Source organism: Erithacus rubecula, assembly GCF_903797595.1.
Source record: "Erithacus rubecula genome assembly, chromosome: 6".
NCBI classification, from domain to species: domain Eukaryota; kingdom Metazoa; phylum Chordata; class Aves; order Passeriformes; family Muscicapidae; genus Erithacus; species Erithacus rubecula.
This window is the reverse complement of record NC_136688.1, coordinates 50,455,593-50,475,471: the sequence shown is the minus strand read 5'-3', so window position 1 is coordinate 50,475,471 and position 19,879 is coordinate 50,455,593. Positions and strand designations below refer to the sequence as shown.

General features: G+C 47.1%; 1 protein-coding gene and 1 long non-coding RNA gene across 3 annotated transcripts in view; both read right to left on the bottom strand.

Moving 5' to 3' along the window:
* RCOR1 (REST corepressor 1) overlaps positions 1 to 19,879 on the bottom strand; it is a 136,480-nt gene that overhangs the window by 105,157 nt on the left and 11,444 nt on the right. The gene's annotated exons all lie outside the window — the stretch shown is intronic.
* The window catches only part of LOC306803719, a 34,013-nt gene that overhangs the window by 12,289 nt on the left and 1,845 nt on the right, over positions 1 to 19,879 (bottom strand). Inside the window, exons 2-3 of one of the 2 annotated variants that reach the window (XR_013774672.1) lie at positions 16,609 to 16,692; positions 12,630 to 12,838 (exon numbers count right to left, since the gene is read on the bottom strand). This is a non-coding gene — a long non-coding RNA (uncharacterized lncRNA). The remainder of the gene's footprint in view (positions 1 to 12,629; positions 12,839 to 16,608; positions 16,693 to 19,879) is intronic. The other variant, XR_013774673.1, reaches the window with a different exon arrangement.

The following is a 19,879-nucleotide window of genomic DNA, read 5'->3' as shown; positions in this document are numbered from 1 at the left end:
CCCTCTCTGCTGGGTGCAAATCTCACACAGAACCAAAATCTGTCCAGAAGTGCATTAAAATGCAAAACTATTTCTGCTTCACAGAAGAACTTTTCCATGAACACCTCCAATAGACCACAAGTGTAGCTCTTAATCTATTTTACATGAATCCTCATTACAGTAAGGGGAAAAGAGGCAGGGGGATGTTTTAAGTGATGTGGAAGTATTTTCACAAGGTCTGTCAGAAATTCACATCAAGAACATGAAGTTGCAGAAAAACCACACACACACCAAAGAATTCCTACAACTGAGTTTCCAGGCCAACAAGCTCAGTTTTGCATGTGCCCAGCCATCAGGTATGAGCAGAGTCTGTACTGCTCAGGCAGTTTATTGACTCAGACACAAGTTCCTTTGCTTATAGTACTGCTGTACAAACTGGGGAAGAAGAGCAACTGAGACCCCCAGACATGATTTCACCCATGTTACTGGAATTAGAGAGGGTAAACATTGCAGAAAGAAAGAAACAAAAAGAGAAACCTGCCTGCACCCTGATCTTAGCTCTGCCCAGCAGCAGAGATGGTCCCACCACAGCCCTGTCTCCGAGGTTTGGGCTTTTCCCTGGTGTGTGTTTCTTTTCTGGCTGCATGGTCTGGGCATGGCAGATGCACATGGGCTCAGCATCCTGAGCACTGCACACCAGCATAGTTCAACAGCAGTGGCTCCAAAGGGAGAGTGAAAATAAATTTAATAAATTTAATAAATTAAAACTGAGTTCCAACCAGGCACACAGCTGGGAGATGGAGCAAGAGAGGCTGCAGCTAAGGTTTAGCTTCCTTGGGGTGCAGTTGTCAAGGGAGAGTATCCCATCACAACATGGCTTGTGTTGGGTCTGCAGACCCAGGCACAACCAGTGCCCATAGCCAGCCCTGCAGGAGAAACCCCCAGAGAGGCCTGGAAATGGGAAACAGCTCTGTGGACAAACTCTGCTCACGTGTGCACAGCATGGATGTAACCCAACAGCAGCATAATCAACAGAGAAACAGCAAAGCAGCCACCTCAGGGTTATGCACAGACAGAAGGAGAGCTGAGCCCATTTTTACCCTGCTTAGTGGGGAAAAGAAAATCCAGTTGCATTCTCTCTGCAACCAACTACTCAACAGCTTACTTCTGTTCCTTTGTTCTCTTGTTGTTCATTATGGACCTTGGTCTTTTTGTTGCTCTGACAGCGCAGGTTTTCCTCTCAGTGCAACCAAGCACACAGCTATCCTGAAACCATTTTCTCCTCTTCCTGGAGAAGAGAAATATTAAAGCACAGCTTTTCCTCCCTCAGTTCAACTCACCTCTCTGCTTTCCACAGATGCCATTTCCCCTAACCTTAAATTTCTTCTGCTGAAAAAGTCCCTCAAAATAACTAATCCTCCTGCCTTCCTTCTCTGCCTCCCACCTCCTGTTTCCCCATGCCTGCTCCTCTCCTGTTTCTGGTTTCTTCCCTTTCATCTGGTTTCTCTCCACCAGCTGGTCTCTATATACACACAGCTCTCCCCTTCCTTCTCAGTCTCTCTTCACTCTATTATCATTTTTTCACTTGTGCTAATTAGACCCTCGGTAAACATCTTTTCTACCTCCCTTCCCCCTCCCTCCCTTTTTATGACTTCCTAGCACCCTGTCCTGGCATTTTCCCTTCTAGGGCTGCCTTTAATGCCCTCCTGGGATAAAGAGTGCCCTCAGTGCATGCAGGGGTCTGTGTGGGCTCTGGCAACCCCTATTAAAATACCCTTGCTCAGGAAGCTGCCCTGTCTGCATCCCCATACTGCTGCAGCTCAGCACCAGCAAAGAGCCACTGTGATGATGAGCACCCCAACCAGGGCTCACTCTCTTAATTAAGAGAAGGAGGTCAAATCATTACCAGCAGGTCAGGCTGCCAGCTCCAGCTCTGTGAGCACAGCCAGGCCAGGTGCCTTCCTCCCTCAGAGTCCCCAGCTCTGTGTGAAAACTGCACTGCAGTCCCAAGCCACAACCAGCACGGGCTGCCAGGAAGGGCTGTGCATCTCTCCCTGCCAGGGGAACAGAGCCACACGGGAGCATTTCATCTCAGAGCTGATGTTCATGAGACTTGCCCTTGAGGACATGTGTTACAGCAGCAGCATGACTTACAAACAGAGCCTTGCTCTGCATCCTGGTGGCACATTCCCAAGTCTCCAAATAGCACAGGTCACTGACAAATTGTATGGTTCAGATGCCAAACCCTTGGTATCTGGGGTGGCTCTAGTTAAGAAGTGGAGAAAGGAGGGCTTGTGACTCCTGAGGAGCCCAGCCCATTGCTGGGAGAGGTCAGAGGGGTTTAGGTCTGTATGTGTGCTTTTGTCAAAGCTGGACTGGAAGAAAGATTCCTCTCCCAAAAATGCCTTTGAACTGCTTTTCCCAGGGGTATTTTTCTCAGCACAGGATCCTCAGGCAAAGATTTTTGCAGCTGTCAGAAAACAAAATGCCTGAAAAGAAAACCAATCCGGCTCAGTGTATTTTGTTTCAACGTCACTGTCATTCTTCCTCCTGATCATCACTGTTTGCCACAGCAACCAAAGCCCTACTACTGGACTAGACCCTGTGCTGGACATGGGAAAATGAACTGTCTGCTACAAGGGGAATCATTTAGACAATTAGCTCCTGTTTGGAAATAATTTAGAACAAGAAAAGTAGACTTTTTTAAATGTTGAAAACATTGAGCCATCACTTAGCTGGCTCATACACATACCTGAGGACACAGGAAGGGAACACAAACACTGGGTTTTGGCCAGCACTGCTTGTGACACCCAGACTTTGCCTCTTTCCAGGCTGCCCTAAAGGCTATAGGGAAGAGCAGATATCACTCTTACAGGAGGCAACTGAGGAACTGAGTGTTGAGACATGTAAAAGCACGGCCAACTCTACCCAAGCATCACCCAAAGCCCACAGAGAACAGCCCTGGCAGAAGGATTTGCCCAGCTCATCACAACCCCTCCTCAAACCACAAGGAACCCACAGGGTGCCAGTGGGACCAAAACCCCAAGAAGGGCTCTGCTGAACACACGAGAGCTGGCACAGGAACACCATTGTCCCTCCCCAGCCCTGCAGGGCCTTCCCAAGGACAACGAGGCACCGCAGCTGCATCTCTGCACTGCAGCTCTTCCCGCTTGGAGGAACACCCGTTTGGGATGTGTCTGACCCCACATGAACCTTCTCCCTCCTTCCCCTGCCAACTGCAAATGCGTCACTGAGGGATATTGCCAGAGCCAGCCCCGGTGAGAAGTCGGGTGCTTTTTATTGCAAAACGGATGAAAATGAGGCAGTCAGCACACAAGCCTGTATCAAAAAGTATTTTGACAGGGATAAAATTATTAGCGTTTTTGGTATCTAACAGATTTTATTTTATATTAAGCCAAAATTTTTGGTTTATTTTGAATTTTCTTTCTCTCTCCCCCCCCACTCGGATTTAGAGGCTGTGTTAGGAAATGCCACAATGCAGCAGCAGCTCCCAAACAGCCCCCTTGCTGACCTCACAACACAGGCAATGAATGAAGGACTCTTTCAAATTGCTCTCTGGTTTTCCCTTTGCCTCCAACTCTCTACTCCCCAGGACACAGTTTCCTCTGGGACCACTGAACAAACACAATCCATCTCCTCTTCCACAAATACTGAACTTCTGACTCTGAGAAGCACAGATCCTCCAGGCTTGGGCTGCACCCCTAATCTTTCTCTGGGTTTGTGAAGGCTGAGAGTCCTCCCCAGCTCAGGGTCAGTGATCCATGCCTCAGCAAAGCTTTGCCTGGGCTGGGTTGGCAGTCCCTGGGATCCACATCCCTGCCCACCTACAATATTGCTCCTTTGCAGTATTTGCTAGCTGCAGAGTGGAATAGCCTTGCTCACTCCATGGCATCACCCTCACCAGGTGTGAACACTAGCAGGTCCCCCACAGTACAAAACTGGTCCTGGCTGGGTGCAAGCACAGGGGGCCTGCATTACCCTGAGCACTGCAGCTGGCTGGGAGCTACATGCCAGGGCCATGCCAGCTGTGGGAAGATGGGTAATCTCCAATGAACCATGAGGCTGAGCAGCCCTGACAAACTCTATCTGATCCTGCATCAAGCCAGCCCTTACAGTTTGCTTGTCAGAATGTTTTAAGCCCATGTGGATGTGCATCAGGAGCTCCTGCTGTACCACTGCTCTGTAGCAAGGGCAGTGTGACAGCAGTGATCCAGGCTCCAGGAGCAGCTACTCACTGCACTGGCAAACCAAGCTCATGGCTCCCCTCTCATCCAGCTCATGGTGCTGGGGTCAGACCAATCTGCATCATGGCACCAAGCAAAATCCAGCAACATATTTTAACTGTGCTTGTTAATAAACAGTAGCAGCAACTCTGCCCAGCCAAAAAGGGAGAATTCTAAGGCAGCAACAGGCTCCAGACAGGATTAACAGCACATATTCTGGAGATGAGGTACGGGTGCAAGAGGATACAGTAGAGACAAGACCAGCAATGCTTTCCTGCTAACAGCAGTGATTCATCCAAGAGAGTTAACTAAGTAAAGTTTTCCCAGAAAAACAGAGCAAGGTTTGTTCCTGTAATTCATTCTAAAAGAGTTGGCTTTTAGTTTTCCATTGAGCATTGGCCATTTCCTTGTCCACTCTTTCCAGGAAAACCTTTAGAAAGGTTGAGGGGGAAGGAGGGATGACAAGAGAAGGCTGTTCAAGAATGCCTGCAAGTTAATAAAATAAAACAGTGTGAAATGCTCTTCTGTGACAAAATTTGAGCATCTGATCTTCTAAAGATTCCACACAACTTCCTTGCTTTATTGATTTTTTAAGAGGTTTGGGTATATTCCCATTTGGCTAAATTTCCAGGCAGCTATAGTGTGAATTTTACACACCCTCTCCCTGAGCCAGGCCTAAACTTCTCCCCACCTCTGGCATGGAAATTGCTCTCAGGGAGATGCAGGCAAGGCACAGCTTCCCATTCCTACTCCCTTGGGTGAGGGACTGGTAGCTATTTTAGAACTCCAAGGGCCAGAGCTGACCTGGGGGAGGTATTACCCAGAAGGGTTTAAGGGCTGGAAGCTCCAAAGCTCAGCTCAGCAATACAAGATCCAGGCATCATGAGATGACTCATCCCAGCCCTGGTGAAACAAGGACAAGCCCTGGCCACCAGTCTTAAATGGAAGTGAACATTTAAAAGTGCTTGTTTGTAGCACTCTAGATAGGAAAAAAAAATATTTGCCCCTGTCACAGGCTTGGCTTTGTGAAGGGAGGAAAATGGGTTTTCAGAGGCATTTTATACCTTTGTGAGCTTCCACTACAAAAACAAAAAGAGGATACAAGAGCCCTGTTTCCACCATCAGCAATAAAATGTTACACAGCTATGAAGCTGAACCTGAGATTATAAAGTAAAACTAAGCTGAAATTTAGTACTTTTGCCTTAGGTCAAGAAGTTGCATTTTCAGTGGAACTTTAATTACTTCTTCCAGCTGTAGGTCTTAAATAAGCCTGTCTGTCAAAAGCTCACAGATTGGGTTGAAGTGGAAATTTCTGCGTAACCAAATTTGGAGCAGATGAAATTAAAGAAAAATAAACCACATAAGAAAAACAAAATGACATAATGTACTGAGCTGGAATTAATTTTGCTTTTTTGACAGCCTTCTGGAAGGGGTCACCAAGTCCCACATGCCCATGCCCAAGGTGTTTGGCAGGAGGAGAGCCACAACAGTGTTAATGCAGTGAAAACACCTACTAAAAGTTGAAGAAAGCCTAGAATAACTAAAGTCAAATTTCATTAGGTCACTCCTCAGTACAGCTGCATTTTATCATCTCTCAAGGTCAGTTTTCATGCAAGGGAGTGTCAAAGTCAGCAATTCACATTTTTTATTGATATGCCACCTTGCAGAAAGTCCCATGTTAAATTTAATGGGTGCAATTTCCAGCAGGGCAGGTGGCTGCTGTGGTGCTGCCTCCCCCACAGAGATCCCTTAGTCCTGGCTGTGTCTACTCCAGAAACCATCTTAGGGCAGAGCCAGGGGCTCTATACTCAAGAGGTTTTTGGCCACCAAGAGCCATGGCAGGGTCCCACAGACCCTCCAGCATGGTTCATGCTGCTCCACAGCCTTCCCTGGGGACAATGAGCAGCAAGGGCAGCCTAAAGCAGGGTGGACAGAGCAGCAAGGATGCCAAGAGTCACTGTTGGAGCATTAGTCTGCTGCCAAAGCACATCCCCTGAGCCTTCTAAGAAGACTTAGCCTAAAACCCCAAATCCACATTTAGAGTAGATTTAGACTCACTCAGGTCATCTTCTTCCTCTTTTTCCCTAAAGACAAGGAATGTGTCATTCAGCCACTGCAGCAGTTGGGACAGCATTTGGTCTGACCCTGCAGAGGAAGGGCCATGGGAGCAATCAGCTTGCAGCCAACAATCCATGTCCAAAGCTGTGGGCACTTCACAGCTTCACCAGACAGCTGCTGGCCAATGCTGGCCTCAGTGCTGGCAAAGCCTGGAGTTTTTCTTCAATGAAGGAACCCAGACACCCAGCCCTCTACCCCACACTTAGTCTGGTCACTGGTCTGGAGCTTTCCCCTGCCTCCATTTCAGTCTGGGCCCACTCCTGCACATTCTGTTGTTCTGATCATGAGTAAGGAAACAGAGATAATCAGATCACTGCCACATTCAAAAAACACTTAAAAAACCCAACTCAGGGCTCCCAGGAGAAGCCACACTGCATCACACACTGTCTCAAAACAGAGTGATGTGATGTTATAAAAAACCATACCCAGACCAGGAAAGGAAACTGATCCCCTATTATCTTCAATATATTGAGTAAAATACAATCTCCCAGACCCAATGAAAACAAAGAGCTCCCTGCACCCACCTCCCTCCACCCCAGAGGAGGACAAGAGAACAGACAACTTGTGACAGACAAGACACCTCCCAGCACACTGGACTGTGCTGAAAGCACAGAGCAATCGTCTTTGACCTCTCCTGGAAGGAGATGTGTCCAGGGCAGGCTCCTCTGCTCGCAGCAGAGCGTGCCTGTGCGTGCATCCATTCCCCACCCACGCCTTTGCTGTGCCATCTCAGCGGTGCTCGGGAGTCCTTGGGGCTTTACCCTCCCTTTGCAGTGACAGTCACTGACTGTGCAGTCCCGTCCTGTCTCTGCACTGGGTTGCAGCGAACAGGAGATGCTCTGGCCCAGCTCTGGGGTGCCATTCAGGGTGAGCCGAGCCCTTGGCTCGGTCCGTGGCCGGGCAGGGTCCGCCACCATCCCGCCCGGAGGCGCAGCCTGCATCCCCCGCTCCCGTCCCCGCGCAGATCACATTGCCCTCTAGCGGAGCTGGAGTCACAAAGAGCCTACAGCAGCGGCCGCAACTGCTGGGGAAATTAAAAAAAAATAATTAAAAAAAAGAAACTCCAAACCCAGCAGATAGCTCCCAGGCAGACTCCTGGCTCCTCCTGGTATGCAGAGCCGCTCTCTGGAACAGCGCGGAGCCGCGGGGCATGGAGCCCCCGGCGCAGGGAGCGCTGGCCGTGCGAGAAGAATTAGCAGAGCCTAGTGCTCGCTCCCGTGAAAAGCCATGGGGCAGCTCCCAGCCATCCCACAGGACAAGGCCAGGACATTCCACAGCGCGTTTGGTTCCCCTCCGCACTTGGAGCTGGAGCCTGGGTCATCAAAGGCTGCTGCACTTCGGGTGAAAAATCAACAAGAGATGTCCCTCCTTCCGGGAGAGAGGGAGGATTTTAAGTTACAGAACTCTAAAATGCAGGTGCTGTTTGAGAGGGAAACACTCCAGTATTTAGCTGGGGTGGTGGGTTCAAAGCGATGGGAACAAAGCCATGGCTCCGAGCTGCTCCAGCCTCCCAGCCGGCTCCCACACCACATCTGCTGAGGAGAGGGAGCAATTATCCCCCTTAGAACAAGCTTGCAAAGCATCTTGCAGGTCCTGTGAACTATCAGGACAGCATCCCTTCCAAAGGAGGGGCAGCACCGCTGGGGGTGGTGGTCCTGCAGTGGCAAACAGGCCACGGTTCAGTCCTGAGACACAGGCACCTGCAAAGCTGGGGGGATGCTGGAGCAGCCCTTCTTCCCAACAACAACATCAGCATGAATCCTTACCAGCTCCTTACAGGACAGAGCCACAGGTGAAGCTTCCCATGAAGACCAAGAGGCATCACTAACTGCTATGAAAGCTTCCCAACTTCCCAAGGGGTTGATTCTCCCTGGCAACCTGACTCCACATCTAGTAAGGAAGGATCAGTGCAAGACCTGGCCTGCTTATGACATTAACTCCAAGGAACAAGCCAGACTCTTGACAGGGTTAGATGGAAAAACAACACAAATGAGAGGAGAATTGAACTTTCAAGCCACTCTTTCACTTAAAAATAGTTAAAGGTAGAAGAAACATGACTATTTTTGCTTTACAGGTCAGCACAGACAGTCCTGCACCTCTTCTCCACAGAAGGATTCACCCACCCCACGATGCCAACAGTCATACCAGGAGCTCGAGGCCATGCTAGGTCAGGGTATTGTCCCAGTTATCCTTGGAAAGATGGCCCAACCAGAGTACTTTGGGGCTCTTGAAGCCCCTCCTCAAGTGCTATTCAGCAACTTCTAAGGTTTCTGTTGCTCTGTGGTTTGCAGAGTTGGACAGCTGCCACTGCATGACTGCACCACTGAATCATCCAGCTGGAGCATTTGCTGAGGGGAAGCTCATCCAGACTCGGATGCTGCAGGGAGCCTCCCAAGACTGTGGCACTCTTGGACACTCCCAATAAAGGCATCCTCCACATTCTTCTTGGGGTGATTTTGGGCACCACCAGCCACTGAGCAAGGAAAGATTTTTGGATGGCAGCATGTGAATCCTCATGTCTCTTGGGAGTGTCACCTGGTCAGGATACAGGTCAAATTTCTGTACCCCAACTGGGCACGATGGCAGGGACCCATATATAGAGCAAGAGTCTTCTCCTTCTCTTGATACACCTCAACCAGGAATGTTCATACCCTCACATTAGCTGACAGCCCTCCATGAAGGAGTTTCACCAACACTCAGTGAGGGTCAGGAACATAGTTGCTTTTTGGGTTTCATTTCTCCACGTATATTTTTTTCATCCATGGTTCAGGTATAAAAGCCATGCAGGTGAGGTCTTGGTGCATTATCTATTTGAGACCAGGCAAGCAAGAAAAAGAAAAGGAGGTCAGTGCACAAGAGGTGTTTTTCCCCCAAGTCTGAGTAAGTGGGTAACAGCCAGTCCCTGCTGAGAGAAAAATCATGGAGGCAAACAGCATTCAGGTTTCCCCTGAAAACTGGGACCAGATGTTGTGCAAGACACTGGACTAAGTGCACAATGCCCTTTATCTGGGCAGTGGGGTGCAGCTGATCACTCACTGGTGAGGATATACTGTTGGACTCTACAGGACATTTCACATGATTCTCACACACAGACCCATTAGTCAGATCTTTCTCTTCCCCACTCTTCTTGTTTTATTCCTATCCTTTACTCACACATCCACCCAGATCCTCCCATCACCCAACAAACACCCACCTAGCAATGGCTTGTCTCAATCACACAATGGTTCCCACTGCTGGGCCAGCACTGCTTTTGCTGAGTGAGGGGGAAAGCAAAGAACCTTCTCCCCCCTCATGCTGTTCCTTCCATCCATGGGAGGAACAGCACCAGCTTCTCCCCAGCTGCATCCATCCTCCCCCAGTCCTTTCTTTCCAACTCCTTCACCTAACTCGTGTCAAAGCTGCTGTGCTCTGCGTGTTCCTTCATTGCCTAGGGCTGAACATATTGAAAAATTACTGTTTTACAGCATATGCAAATAATAAAGAATAAATAACCTCTGATCTGCTCAGCCATTCTGCTAGAGCCAAATGGGGACAGAATTTACCTTCAAAAGTCCTGAGACACACAAGATTGTTAAGAGGCCTGAACAGACAGAGATGGAATTCAGCAGATTTATGTTTTTTGGGACATTGAATCTAAATTTGGAATCAGGCAGTTGCCTTCCTGTTAGCCCTTAGCTACCCGCTTTCCCAGAAGTAGCTGCCTGTGTTTCCAAGACATTTGGCAACTTTTCTGCCTCTCACGTCATGACAACTTCCATTGGTTTCTGTGAAAGGACTTTAAATAAAAGAAAAACACTACAGAAAGGTAGAACATCCCCTTTGATATGCGTTTCAGAAGACATAATCATTTATCTCATTGATTGAGAAGAACAGTGGTTTAAGTTCTAAGTGCACTTTCAGAGAAAAAAGTGCACATGCAATGAAAAAGTTCCAAACAATTTTTTTCATTATTACTGATGACAAATTCCATATGTGTTCAACTGGTGCCAAGTTAGGTCTTCTAAACCTCTAACAGAGCCTTATTTCATCTGATCATTAGTTACAAAATTAGTTCTTTGGGAATACCATCTCCTTGGAGAATCAGACAAGTTGAGAAAATTTCCCTCTGGGGAATCACTGGTTTAATACTCAGATTCAATTCTCTTCTCAATTTCTGGTGTGCATCTCCAGTAAATTGAGTAGAGAGCTAAAGACATTTAGTAGACTATCATCAATTTGAAATTCATGTTTTGTCTGGGAATGTGAAGGCTGAGCTGCTAGAAGTAGAAGCATATTCATTCCCAACTTGCTCTGAGCCAGTTCCCTCTTTCTGAAGCATTTTGCACACAGCACCATTACGTGTAAAGATAATTTTACCATGCAGAGGTGCTTTGCAGCACTACTCCCCATGTGAACACAGCTGCTCAGGTGGCAAGGTCTGTGCCACTTTAGAAGTGCCCTCACATACATCCTGTTTCCCAGCCAGCATGAAGCAACTCAGTGATGGCCATGCAGCTCAAAGGGCAGAAACCCATGTCAGAGGAGTCCCTAATGCAACCTGCACCCAGAGTGAAGAGTGGTAGGAAGAGGAAAAAATGTCTATTTACACCTAAAAGCAAGCTGGACATGAGAGTGAAGTGTAGAACACACAGCTTCTGAGGAGGGGAAGCCTCACCCAGTGGTGCCAGGGCACTCACTGGTGCCTCTGCAGAGGAAGGATTCCAGTCCCTGGGGCTCTTAATCAGGCATTTAATATAATTGATCTTATTACACTAAGCATATTACTGTTAAGCCTTCAGCTGTTAATGTTCAGTTGCTGTTGGAAGGGTCAGACCAACCACAAATCAGCCTAAAAGCGACATATCTGAAGCAGCAAGATGATACTTCTGAGAGCAATAATTACTTTGTCCTGGGAGTCTCTGAATCAGCACAGCAACAACTCCTAAAAGCACTGACTAGCCATTGTGAGCGACCTCTGGGACACTTCCCCCAAGGGCATCTGTCTGCAGACATGCCTTCCTCCAGCCTCACACTGCAAACTGCCCACCCTGGGCTCTCCTGCTCCTTAAGCCCAGCTCTGAGTAACTTGGACAGGTCTGTTCTCCCATATCAGAGAGCATCCCACACTAAACTTGCTATCATCAGGTTCACAGAGCTTTCCAACCCCTATGCATTGCACAGGCTCTGAAATTCTCCATCCTCCAAAACACACACAAGTCTCACTGGCCTCCAGCCCAGCTCTTACACCCTCCAGGGAAGCCAGAGCCCACCTTCATCTTCCAAGGCAGGGAAAGGTTCCCTACAGGCACCACTCAGTCCTCAGCAGAAAGCTGACAAACAAAACAAGCTTCCCTCCAGCCCACATCCCAGGACTACTACTGAATACACCAGCAAAGACTGATACTCAAAACCAGCACCTCCTCTTTGGGATTCCCAATCCAAATCTTTGAGTTTCTAAGTGCCCTCTATATCCAGCATGAGTAGCTGAAAGCAAATCCTGAAGGCAAATCCTTAGGAGCTGTAGGTTGCTGGGGGTTTTTTTTTGATGCCTAAATGAAAGCTTTAACCACCTGCCTGGTGAGGAGTTCATCAGCCAAGGAGGTTTTTGTGGGTATTTGGGCAGCCATGGTGAACAAGGGGTCAGAGGCAAGTGAGCTGCTCTGGGCCTGGGTCTCTCCACCCAGCATCATGTGAAACCAGGCAGAAACCATGCTGGGTTGCATTCACACCATCTGCTTTTCTTTGTGTCAGAGGGTTTTTTTCAAGAGGTTTTAATATTGGTCAGCTTCTTACATACTATTTGTTTAAAAGGGACCTTATCTTGAATACCCTTTTCTGACATTAACAGCTGTGATTCCACAACTTACAGAAGCTCAAATTATCTAATGCAAAAATCACCAATGATCTCAAAAAACTATGTATTTGAGAGTGTCTTTTCATTTCTTCATTTTCTTCAGCCTTTTAAGGGCAAAATTATAACCTTGAAGTTGAGAGATGGAATAGAATTTAAGATAAAAAGAGTCAAAGATTAGATTTCAAATATCAGGAATGAGGACCCAGGGCTCTAAAAGGATCCTTGAATATTTGGAACCAGAACAGTATTACAAGAGCCATCTGTGCTAAAATTATTAATCTCATTGTTTTTACACATGAGGTGGAAATTTATATTTCCAAAGTATTGCATGTAATTTAAGCACCCAAGAAGAACTGAAGGAGAAAAATTCAGCCCTGAAGATTTGGTCTATTGAAAGTAAACTGGGTGTTTGCTGATTCATTCAGTTTGTAACCAACTCTGTCATTGTCACTTACTTGTTTTCCTTCTCTGTCATACCTCTCTGTTTCACAGTGGACAGAGAAGACTGCATGGAAGAGTCCTTGGAAGCTGTAATCAGTTTTCAGCACACTCAGATCTGTGACTGAAGGTTGTGGAAAATTCAAAGACTTCAAGCAAGAGTTCAGTGTAAGACACAGCTGTCTTGAGCTGCTGGCAGGCAAGAAAAGAGCAGGTAAAGTGAGATCTGTGTCATAGGGAAAAAACAAAAATCAGATTAGATTTCACAACACTGATCACAGGATGCTCTGTCAGACCAGTCCTAAGGAACACACTGAGAAGTCTTCATTGCTACCAAGCCTATCCCACACCCTGCTGGTGGAATCAGGGGCAAGGAATGGCAAATGGACCAAAAAGGTTCTCCCAATGCTCACATGCCTTTCTCCCACCACGGGAAGAAGGTGGTCCTGGACTGAGGCAGGCAAAGAGCCTGGTGCCCTCCCCCAGGAGCTCCCTCCATCCCCACTGTGGCAGCAGAGGAGGCTGTGCATGGACTGCCTGCCATGGGACCTCTCCTGGCCAGCCTTTCCCAGGCCATCTGGGCCAGCAACATCAACAAAAGCAGTTTAAGGCCATGAAGTATGAGTCATGCATCCTGTGACAGCCTTTGCACACAGGGACTAAACTCTGGGATGCACCATCTCCCACTGTTTCCATGTGCCAGCAGCCTCCAAAGCAGTGCCACTCGGTTCAGCACAGTGCACATTGTGCCCTGCAATTTGCACTGGTTCTTTAATGGAGGTTCCTGTCCCTTAGAAGCAGAGCCCAGCCATGCAGTAATCTCACTGACAGCTTGTTTCACACAGCCTCAGTCGTGCTGGGGAAAACTGGTGCTGGAACAGGAAGCCTGATGTTGGATTGCCCAGGGGCTTGCAGCCTGGGTTTGAGGCACAGCCTCTGGTTTCTGAGATGCTCTCTGAAACATTATCCACAGCTTGTTAATATGACCTGCCCTGAGCAGCCTGCAGAGCACAAAGATACTCTATGGGAAAGTCCTTGGCTACTCAAAACAAACAAGGAAATAAAATGGAATTAAATATAACAGCTCAAATAAAGGCGGCATTCTGCTGTATTATCCCATTTGGAAAGGCTAAACTAAATCCAGTGGTGAGAAAAATCTTGATTTCACTCCTGATTTAGCATTTCCAAGGCTAACATGGGATTACACTACATAAACAGGCTGCTACCAAATTAGTTGACTTCAGGCCCTCCCCAGCTCGATAAGCAGCTGGATTATTATGGCCACATTTTGCTCTGCACTGCAGTAGGTTTTGAGTGACTCCCTGTGAGCAGCAAGAAAGCAAAATATCACCCACTTATTTCTGCATTTTTGGGGTCAAAACTGCTGTTCTCGCTCCTTCTGTCCCCAGACACGAACATCTAGACAAGGACAGTTCAGCACCATTGGTAAAGACTATCTCCAGACAGGGAAGACATGACCTTCACTTTCTAGTTTCCTTCTCTGCTTTCTTTTTTTCTTTTTTTTCCTTCTCACCATTCCTTTCTCCAGAAAGTCCCCTCAGCAACAAGACCAAATTAATACTTGTGAGGAGTGTCTCACCAGACTGCAAATGCCTCTGCTCTTTATCCTAAAATAATTCTCATGTGAGTGACTAGAATTGCAAATTGTTTTACCTTAGCCAAATGTGGGACTTAAAATTATTAAAAGAGGCCAGAGGGTTCCCAGAAATGCCATTTCCACCTGGAGTGAAGCATAACCTCTGCAGAGCATGGCTGTGTCCTCTGTCACTCCTGAGGGTGGCTGTCCTGCCTGGAGCAGAGGGCACAGAGACAAAGCTCTGATGAGTCTTTTTCAATGCAGGTGGCTTTCTTTGATTCCCAGGAAGAGTTGCATTTATATCAGATAATGGTTCAGGGTGATATTTGAAGCTGGCAGCTCCATGCTGAGCTGGCTGGAGGCAGCAGCTCACCCTGGGTGATTTTCATGTTGCCAGAGGATGGAGAGGTGATGGACATAGTCCCACCAGCTGTGAATTATTCAGGGTGGCTCTTGTCTCAGGAGATTGAATTTGTCATCACCTGGAAATATCTTGATGGACATTTCACTATACTTGGTCTTAAACACACCTGGGCACATGTGTTCCCATCAGGGGGTCACTGATGTCCCTCCTATGTTGCCACTAGGTCGAACACTTTAATTTAGTCACTCAAGAGCTGAAAGATGCTACAAAGTGACCTTTTGGGAAGATGCAAATGCTGATCTCCGATGTGGGGATAGCCCTGCCAACATATCCATGTATCCCAAAACCAGCAGCTCAGCTAGTCCAGAGTCCAGAGAGACTTTTGGGTTCAGAGAGAGAACTATGTGACAAAGCCCAGATCGTAAATCACCCAAGAAATGTCAGCAGCCAGATCAAACCCAACATTTGCACTGAGCATCTCAGCAGTACAGTGTGACAAATCTCCACTCCAAAATTACTGAATGTGGAGGAAGTTTAAATCCAGAAACAAAACACTTGAATCAGCCAGTATTTAGAGTGTGTGTTCACGGGTGGGAGTTATGTGTTTGCATCCCATGCACACACATTTGTATGTGCTCATTAACTATTGCAATTTCTAAAAAAAGTTAAAATCTAAGATCACAAGAAGTAAGGATCACTCCTATTAGTTCCATTTTTCATAGGCAAAGTCACAGCAGAGTCTGGCACCACGATTTGCTTTTGCTCAGCTCTTTCCCACAGACAGCGTTTTGGGTCAAAAACAACTGGTTTAGTGAAGCTGCAGAGAGCCAGCCCACGCCAGGGGCAAATTCCGGGCCTGGCCTAAATGAGTGCAATTCACATTCAAATCAGCTGAAGTTATGCTAGCCTGCTCCAGGACTGACCCAGCTCCTGCAGCTTTCCTCCTCAGATTGTTCCCAGCCTGTCACTGTGATGAGCCCAGCTCCCAGGATTTTGGCATAGGAGTGAGGCAAGGACATGCTGATCAATCCCAGAGCCTTACATTGGATAGATCTGAAAGCAGTCTCCAATTCACCAACTTCCAGGCATGTGACAATCAGGAGCATTTGGGGATACATATTTATGCTTCCAGAAATGAAAACACAGTGAGCTATTAATAGATGAATCTAAAAGCATCCCTGGGACCGTGTGAGGTGTCATCATCTGGCAGCACTTCACTGTACCCACTGCTGGAGAGGCAATCATGTGGCTGTCATCGTGCATCCACCCGCAGCAGCAGCACAGGCTCAGCCCCACTCTGGGGCCAGCTCAGTCTCCACCAAAGGGGCAGCAACGTTTTAACTCCCCTCCAAAGCACTTAGAGAGGCAGTTGCTGCTGCAGCCCAGGCACAGCTAGGTCAGGGATGTTATTTGCTTCTTACCAACTCAGCTGTTTCCACCTTCCCTTAGGAGACAGGATCCTATTTCCTCTCTCCCCAGGCAGATTGAAGAAAGCCTGGAGCCATCCTCTGGTTTCATGACAAAGGTACATTTGGGAGCAGGAAGGCACCTGTGAAGGATGCTCCTCAGCTAGGGACAATGCTGAAGGAGGATGCAGAACTTAACCTTGCTCTTATTTTCTTGGAATAGGACCTGGTTAGGGTTGTGAAATGGCTGGGCAAGTCTCAACTTGATGCCTAGACCTTGTCTGCATTTGACCCAGCTGACTGGGAAGCATTTCTCATCCCCTGTATCAGGCCCAGGGGATCAGGTAGGATTTGGCTGCACAGGCCAGTGTTGTACACACTGTGCATCAATATTCAGCATGAGGAACAGAAATGCAATATGTATGTCCATTTGTTTTTGTGCTCCTCCCACCATGAGTTCTCCTTGGAACTGCAGGCACATTAGACTGTTTTCCAGCTCTAAGATAGCTCTTATGCAAATAGACAAGGCAGTACTGGGAGATACTATTCTTTCTCAATAACTTGTCTCACATCTGTGCTGTTGCCCTGTACAGGTGGAGGTGATGGCAGAAAGCAGGCTGAGTATCCACTGCTAAAAAACAACAGCAGGAGAGGAAGGTGGCCTGACCAGCTGATTCCTGGTTAAGTCCTCAGTATGGCAGGCTCCTGAGCTCCTAGGGAAAAATATTCTTATTATTTAAAGCAAAAAATATGAAATAAATAAGCAATTTTACCTTATTTTAGCCTATAATTTTTCTGTGAAAATTTTTCAAATAAATTAAAAGAGAGGTATTTCACATCTAATCTGTTCTTGTTCTTTCATGCAGTCGGCTGGCAACCCCTTCAATTTCTAGAAGGTCATTCTAGTATAAGGCTCTTTCAAATAGTTTAAAATTAGTTACAGATTTATAAACAATTACATATTTATGTAAGATAAGGGATTTTCCTTAATATGCATTTAATGAGACACTCAGAATATGAACTAGCTATGGTTTGGGATTTTGTTCGTTTTTATGGTTTAAATGGTGTTTCTACCCATTTATTTTTATGGGCTCTGGGGAGTGGAGGCTAAAATTGAGAGCTTGTAAGAGGTTATAAAAGAAAAGAACGGACACATTTTTCATGGCAGTTTGAATAGCCAGGTTGAAGAAAAGAAAAACAAAAGACAGCAATGCCTTTTGTTCACATCTTAGGCATTTCCTTTTTCCCATGCTGGACTCAGATGTGGGGATCTGTATTTATTTCTCACGGGCTTTTTTCCACTGCACCTCACCAATGCAACCCAGTCTCACCAATGTGAGAGCATCTCCTCTATCTGCAGGCCAAGGAGGGAGGGGCTGTCACTGTCCCCTCCTTAGGGACTGGGCCAGCCAAAGGAGAGGCTGCAAACAGCCAGGGGCCCAAGCAGAAAGCCCCAAGAGCCCAGTCATGGGGGTGCATGGCACTGTGCCTCTCACTGTATGTTTAAAGCATCACTTCTACCAACATCTGTTAAAGCTGCAGGCACCTGGCACTTGTGTAAATCAGATTTTCAGGTCTTCAGCAGGCATTGAGAGAAAAAGAAAACACATTTATGGGCCACCTGCAGTCAGACATCATGGAGGTCCAGACACAGATTTGCACAAACCAGTTCCTTGTGACGGATGGTCTGAGTACCCAACCAAACCAAAAGCTCAAACTCCTTCTGTGTTGTTGATTGCATGTCTCACATGCACCACTTCCAGCCCCTGTTTTTACAGAAAATGTCTTGAAAGGAGAGGAAACAGCTGGTGAATAATTCATTGTGTACCCTCTCAGTTGTACTGCAGCCTCTCCTCAGCAGGCAGGGTTATCTGTACCACCACGAGCCATTCCCCCAATGCTTCTGGAAACAAAGGCTCCCTTTCTGCAGCTGTTTACCCAAAGGACAGGGAGAGAGCTGCAGGAGGAGTTGGGGAAACAGCAGCAGTATGAGATCCCACCCAGTCTAATCCCTTCTCAGGAAGCAGAGGTATCTCTGGACAAAGAGGGCTTGGGACACACAGTCACATTCCAGGTTTATCTACCAGCTCTGTTTCCCTTATCATTAAGTCTTCTCCCAGCTTATAATGAACATGAATACTTATAATAAACCCATCCTCCCATATCAGAGACTGCCTCTGGACTTGGTAACAAACCTGAAGCTGTAAAGATTGAAGAATCATGAAAATTAAACAAGCAATAGGACAAGAGAAAATAGCTTCAAGTTGTGCCAGGAGGTTTAGACTGGATATGAGGAAAAATGTCTTCACTGAAATGGTGGTCAAGCTCTCAAGGGAAGGTGCTGCACAGAACAGGCTGCCCAGGGAAGTGGTGGAGTCACTGTCCCTGGAGGTATTTAAAAGATGTGCAGATGTGGCACCTGAGACATGGTTTAGTTCTGGGTTAACAGACTGTGGAACTGGGTGGCACAGAGCAGCCCTGGGGGTGTGGCAAAATGTCCACTGGCTCCAGGAAATGCTTTTTTGGGAAACCAACCATTCCCCAGGACAGGGCTGCCAATCAGGATAACCCCACTGCTCATCTTGTGCTCAGGACCCCAGACATCATCTCACTTCCAGCTCATCCTGAACTGATGGAAAGTTGATATTTCACCTCCCAGCCCATAACTCATACATCTATTAGCCACTGACAACTGAGTGTATTTTTTGCCATCACATGCAGTGCTGTAGATGTTGCCAGAGTCCAGCTTGAGGAATATTTCTCCAGTATGTCTTTAGATGTAATTTTAAAAAAAGACTCTCATCAGCTGGCTGCCCCAGTCAGCCTGCAGCATGGAGGGAGAGCAGGGAGAGGTTTGCAAGTGGATTTTTCAGAGTTGCAGGCCCCTACCACCAGGCAACGCTGCCCTTTGTGAGCTGCACAGATGCAGCAGGAGGGAGAATGTTGGTTGAAATCCTGACAGACTTTATGCTAATTCACCAAGGAGCATTTTAGACCATACACGGACACTTAATCGAGTGGGAAAGACAGCAGCGAACACGACATTTAATTATGGGAAAGAAAAACGAAGTCTTTTACCCTGCATTTGGCATTCTCCCAACACACAGAGTTAATTGTTAGGAGGGTATATTAGAAGGCAATGAAGGAGAAGATTGAAAACCCTGATTATGCCGAGGTCCTGAAAATGCTGAATTTATTGAATTTCACATGAGAAAACACACTCTGTGCTACACTGAGGGCTGTGCCAGCAGCCAGCTAAGAGCTCAGGGGGCCTGTATGTGCCTGTAAGAGGGGAACAAAGCACCCCAACTGCTTTGTGAGCCTCTGCCAACTGCTGGCCAAGCCCCACTGCATCCCTGAAATGGGGCAGGACAATATATACTCCTGCAGATGCTGTTGGTGTAGGTGGTGCACAAGGCCAGCACGTTTTTCAGGAGTTCAATTTTCCATTAGAAAAGGATCTAACCAGGTAAAGTTGGAAAGTGCATTTCATCTGTGACATGTATAGTGCATTTAGCTGCATTTATCTAAATTTGGCTAGAACCTGAAGAAACAGCAAACCCAAATGTTTTGGCAAGCACTGGCACAGATGCCCATGAGATAATGAGTGGTGAGGCTGGATCATGTGAAGGTGCATCAGTCCCAGGTGCACCCAGAAGAGGGGGTATTACCAGAACAGAAAATCAACCAAAATTGTCCCCCAAAAGACCCCACTGCCTCCAACAATTTGATTCTTAGCCCTATCCTTGGGCTGTGGTATTGCCTCAGTGTCCCTCAGCACATTTTGATATGAATTTTTTCAGTTGTCCTTTGAACCATATAAAGTTTTAGCCCATTTTTTATTCATGTCTCATCATGGTTGAGGAACAAAATTGTGACCTGTGGCCCAACATATCTCCC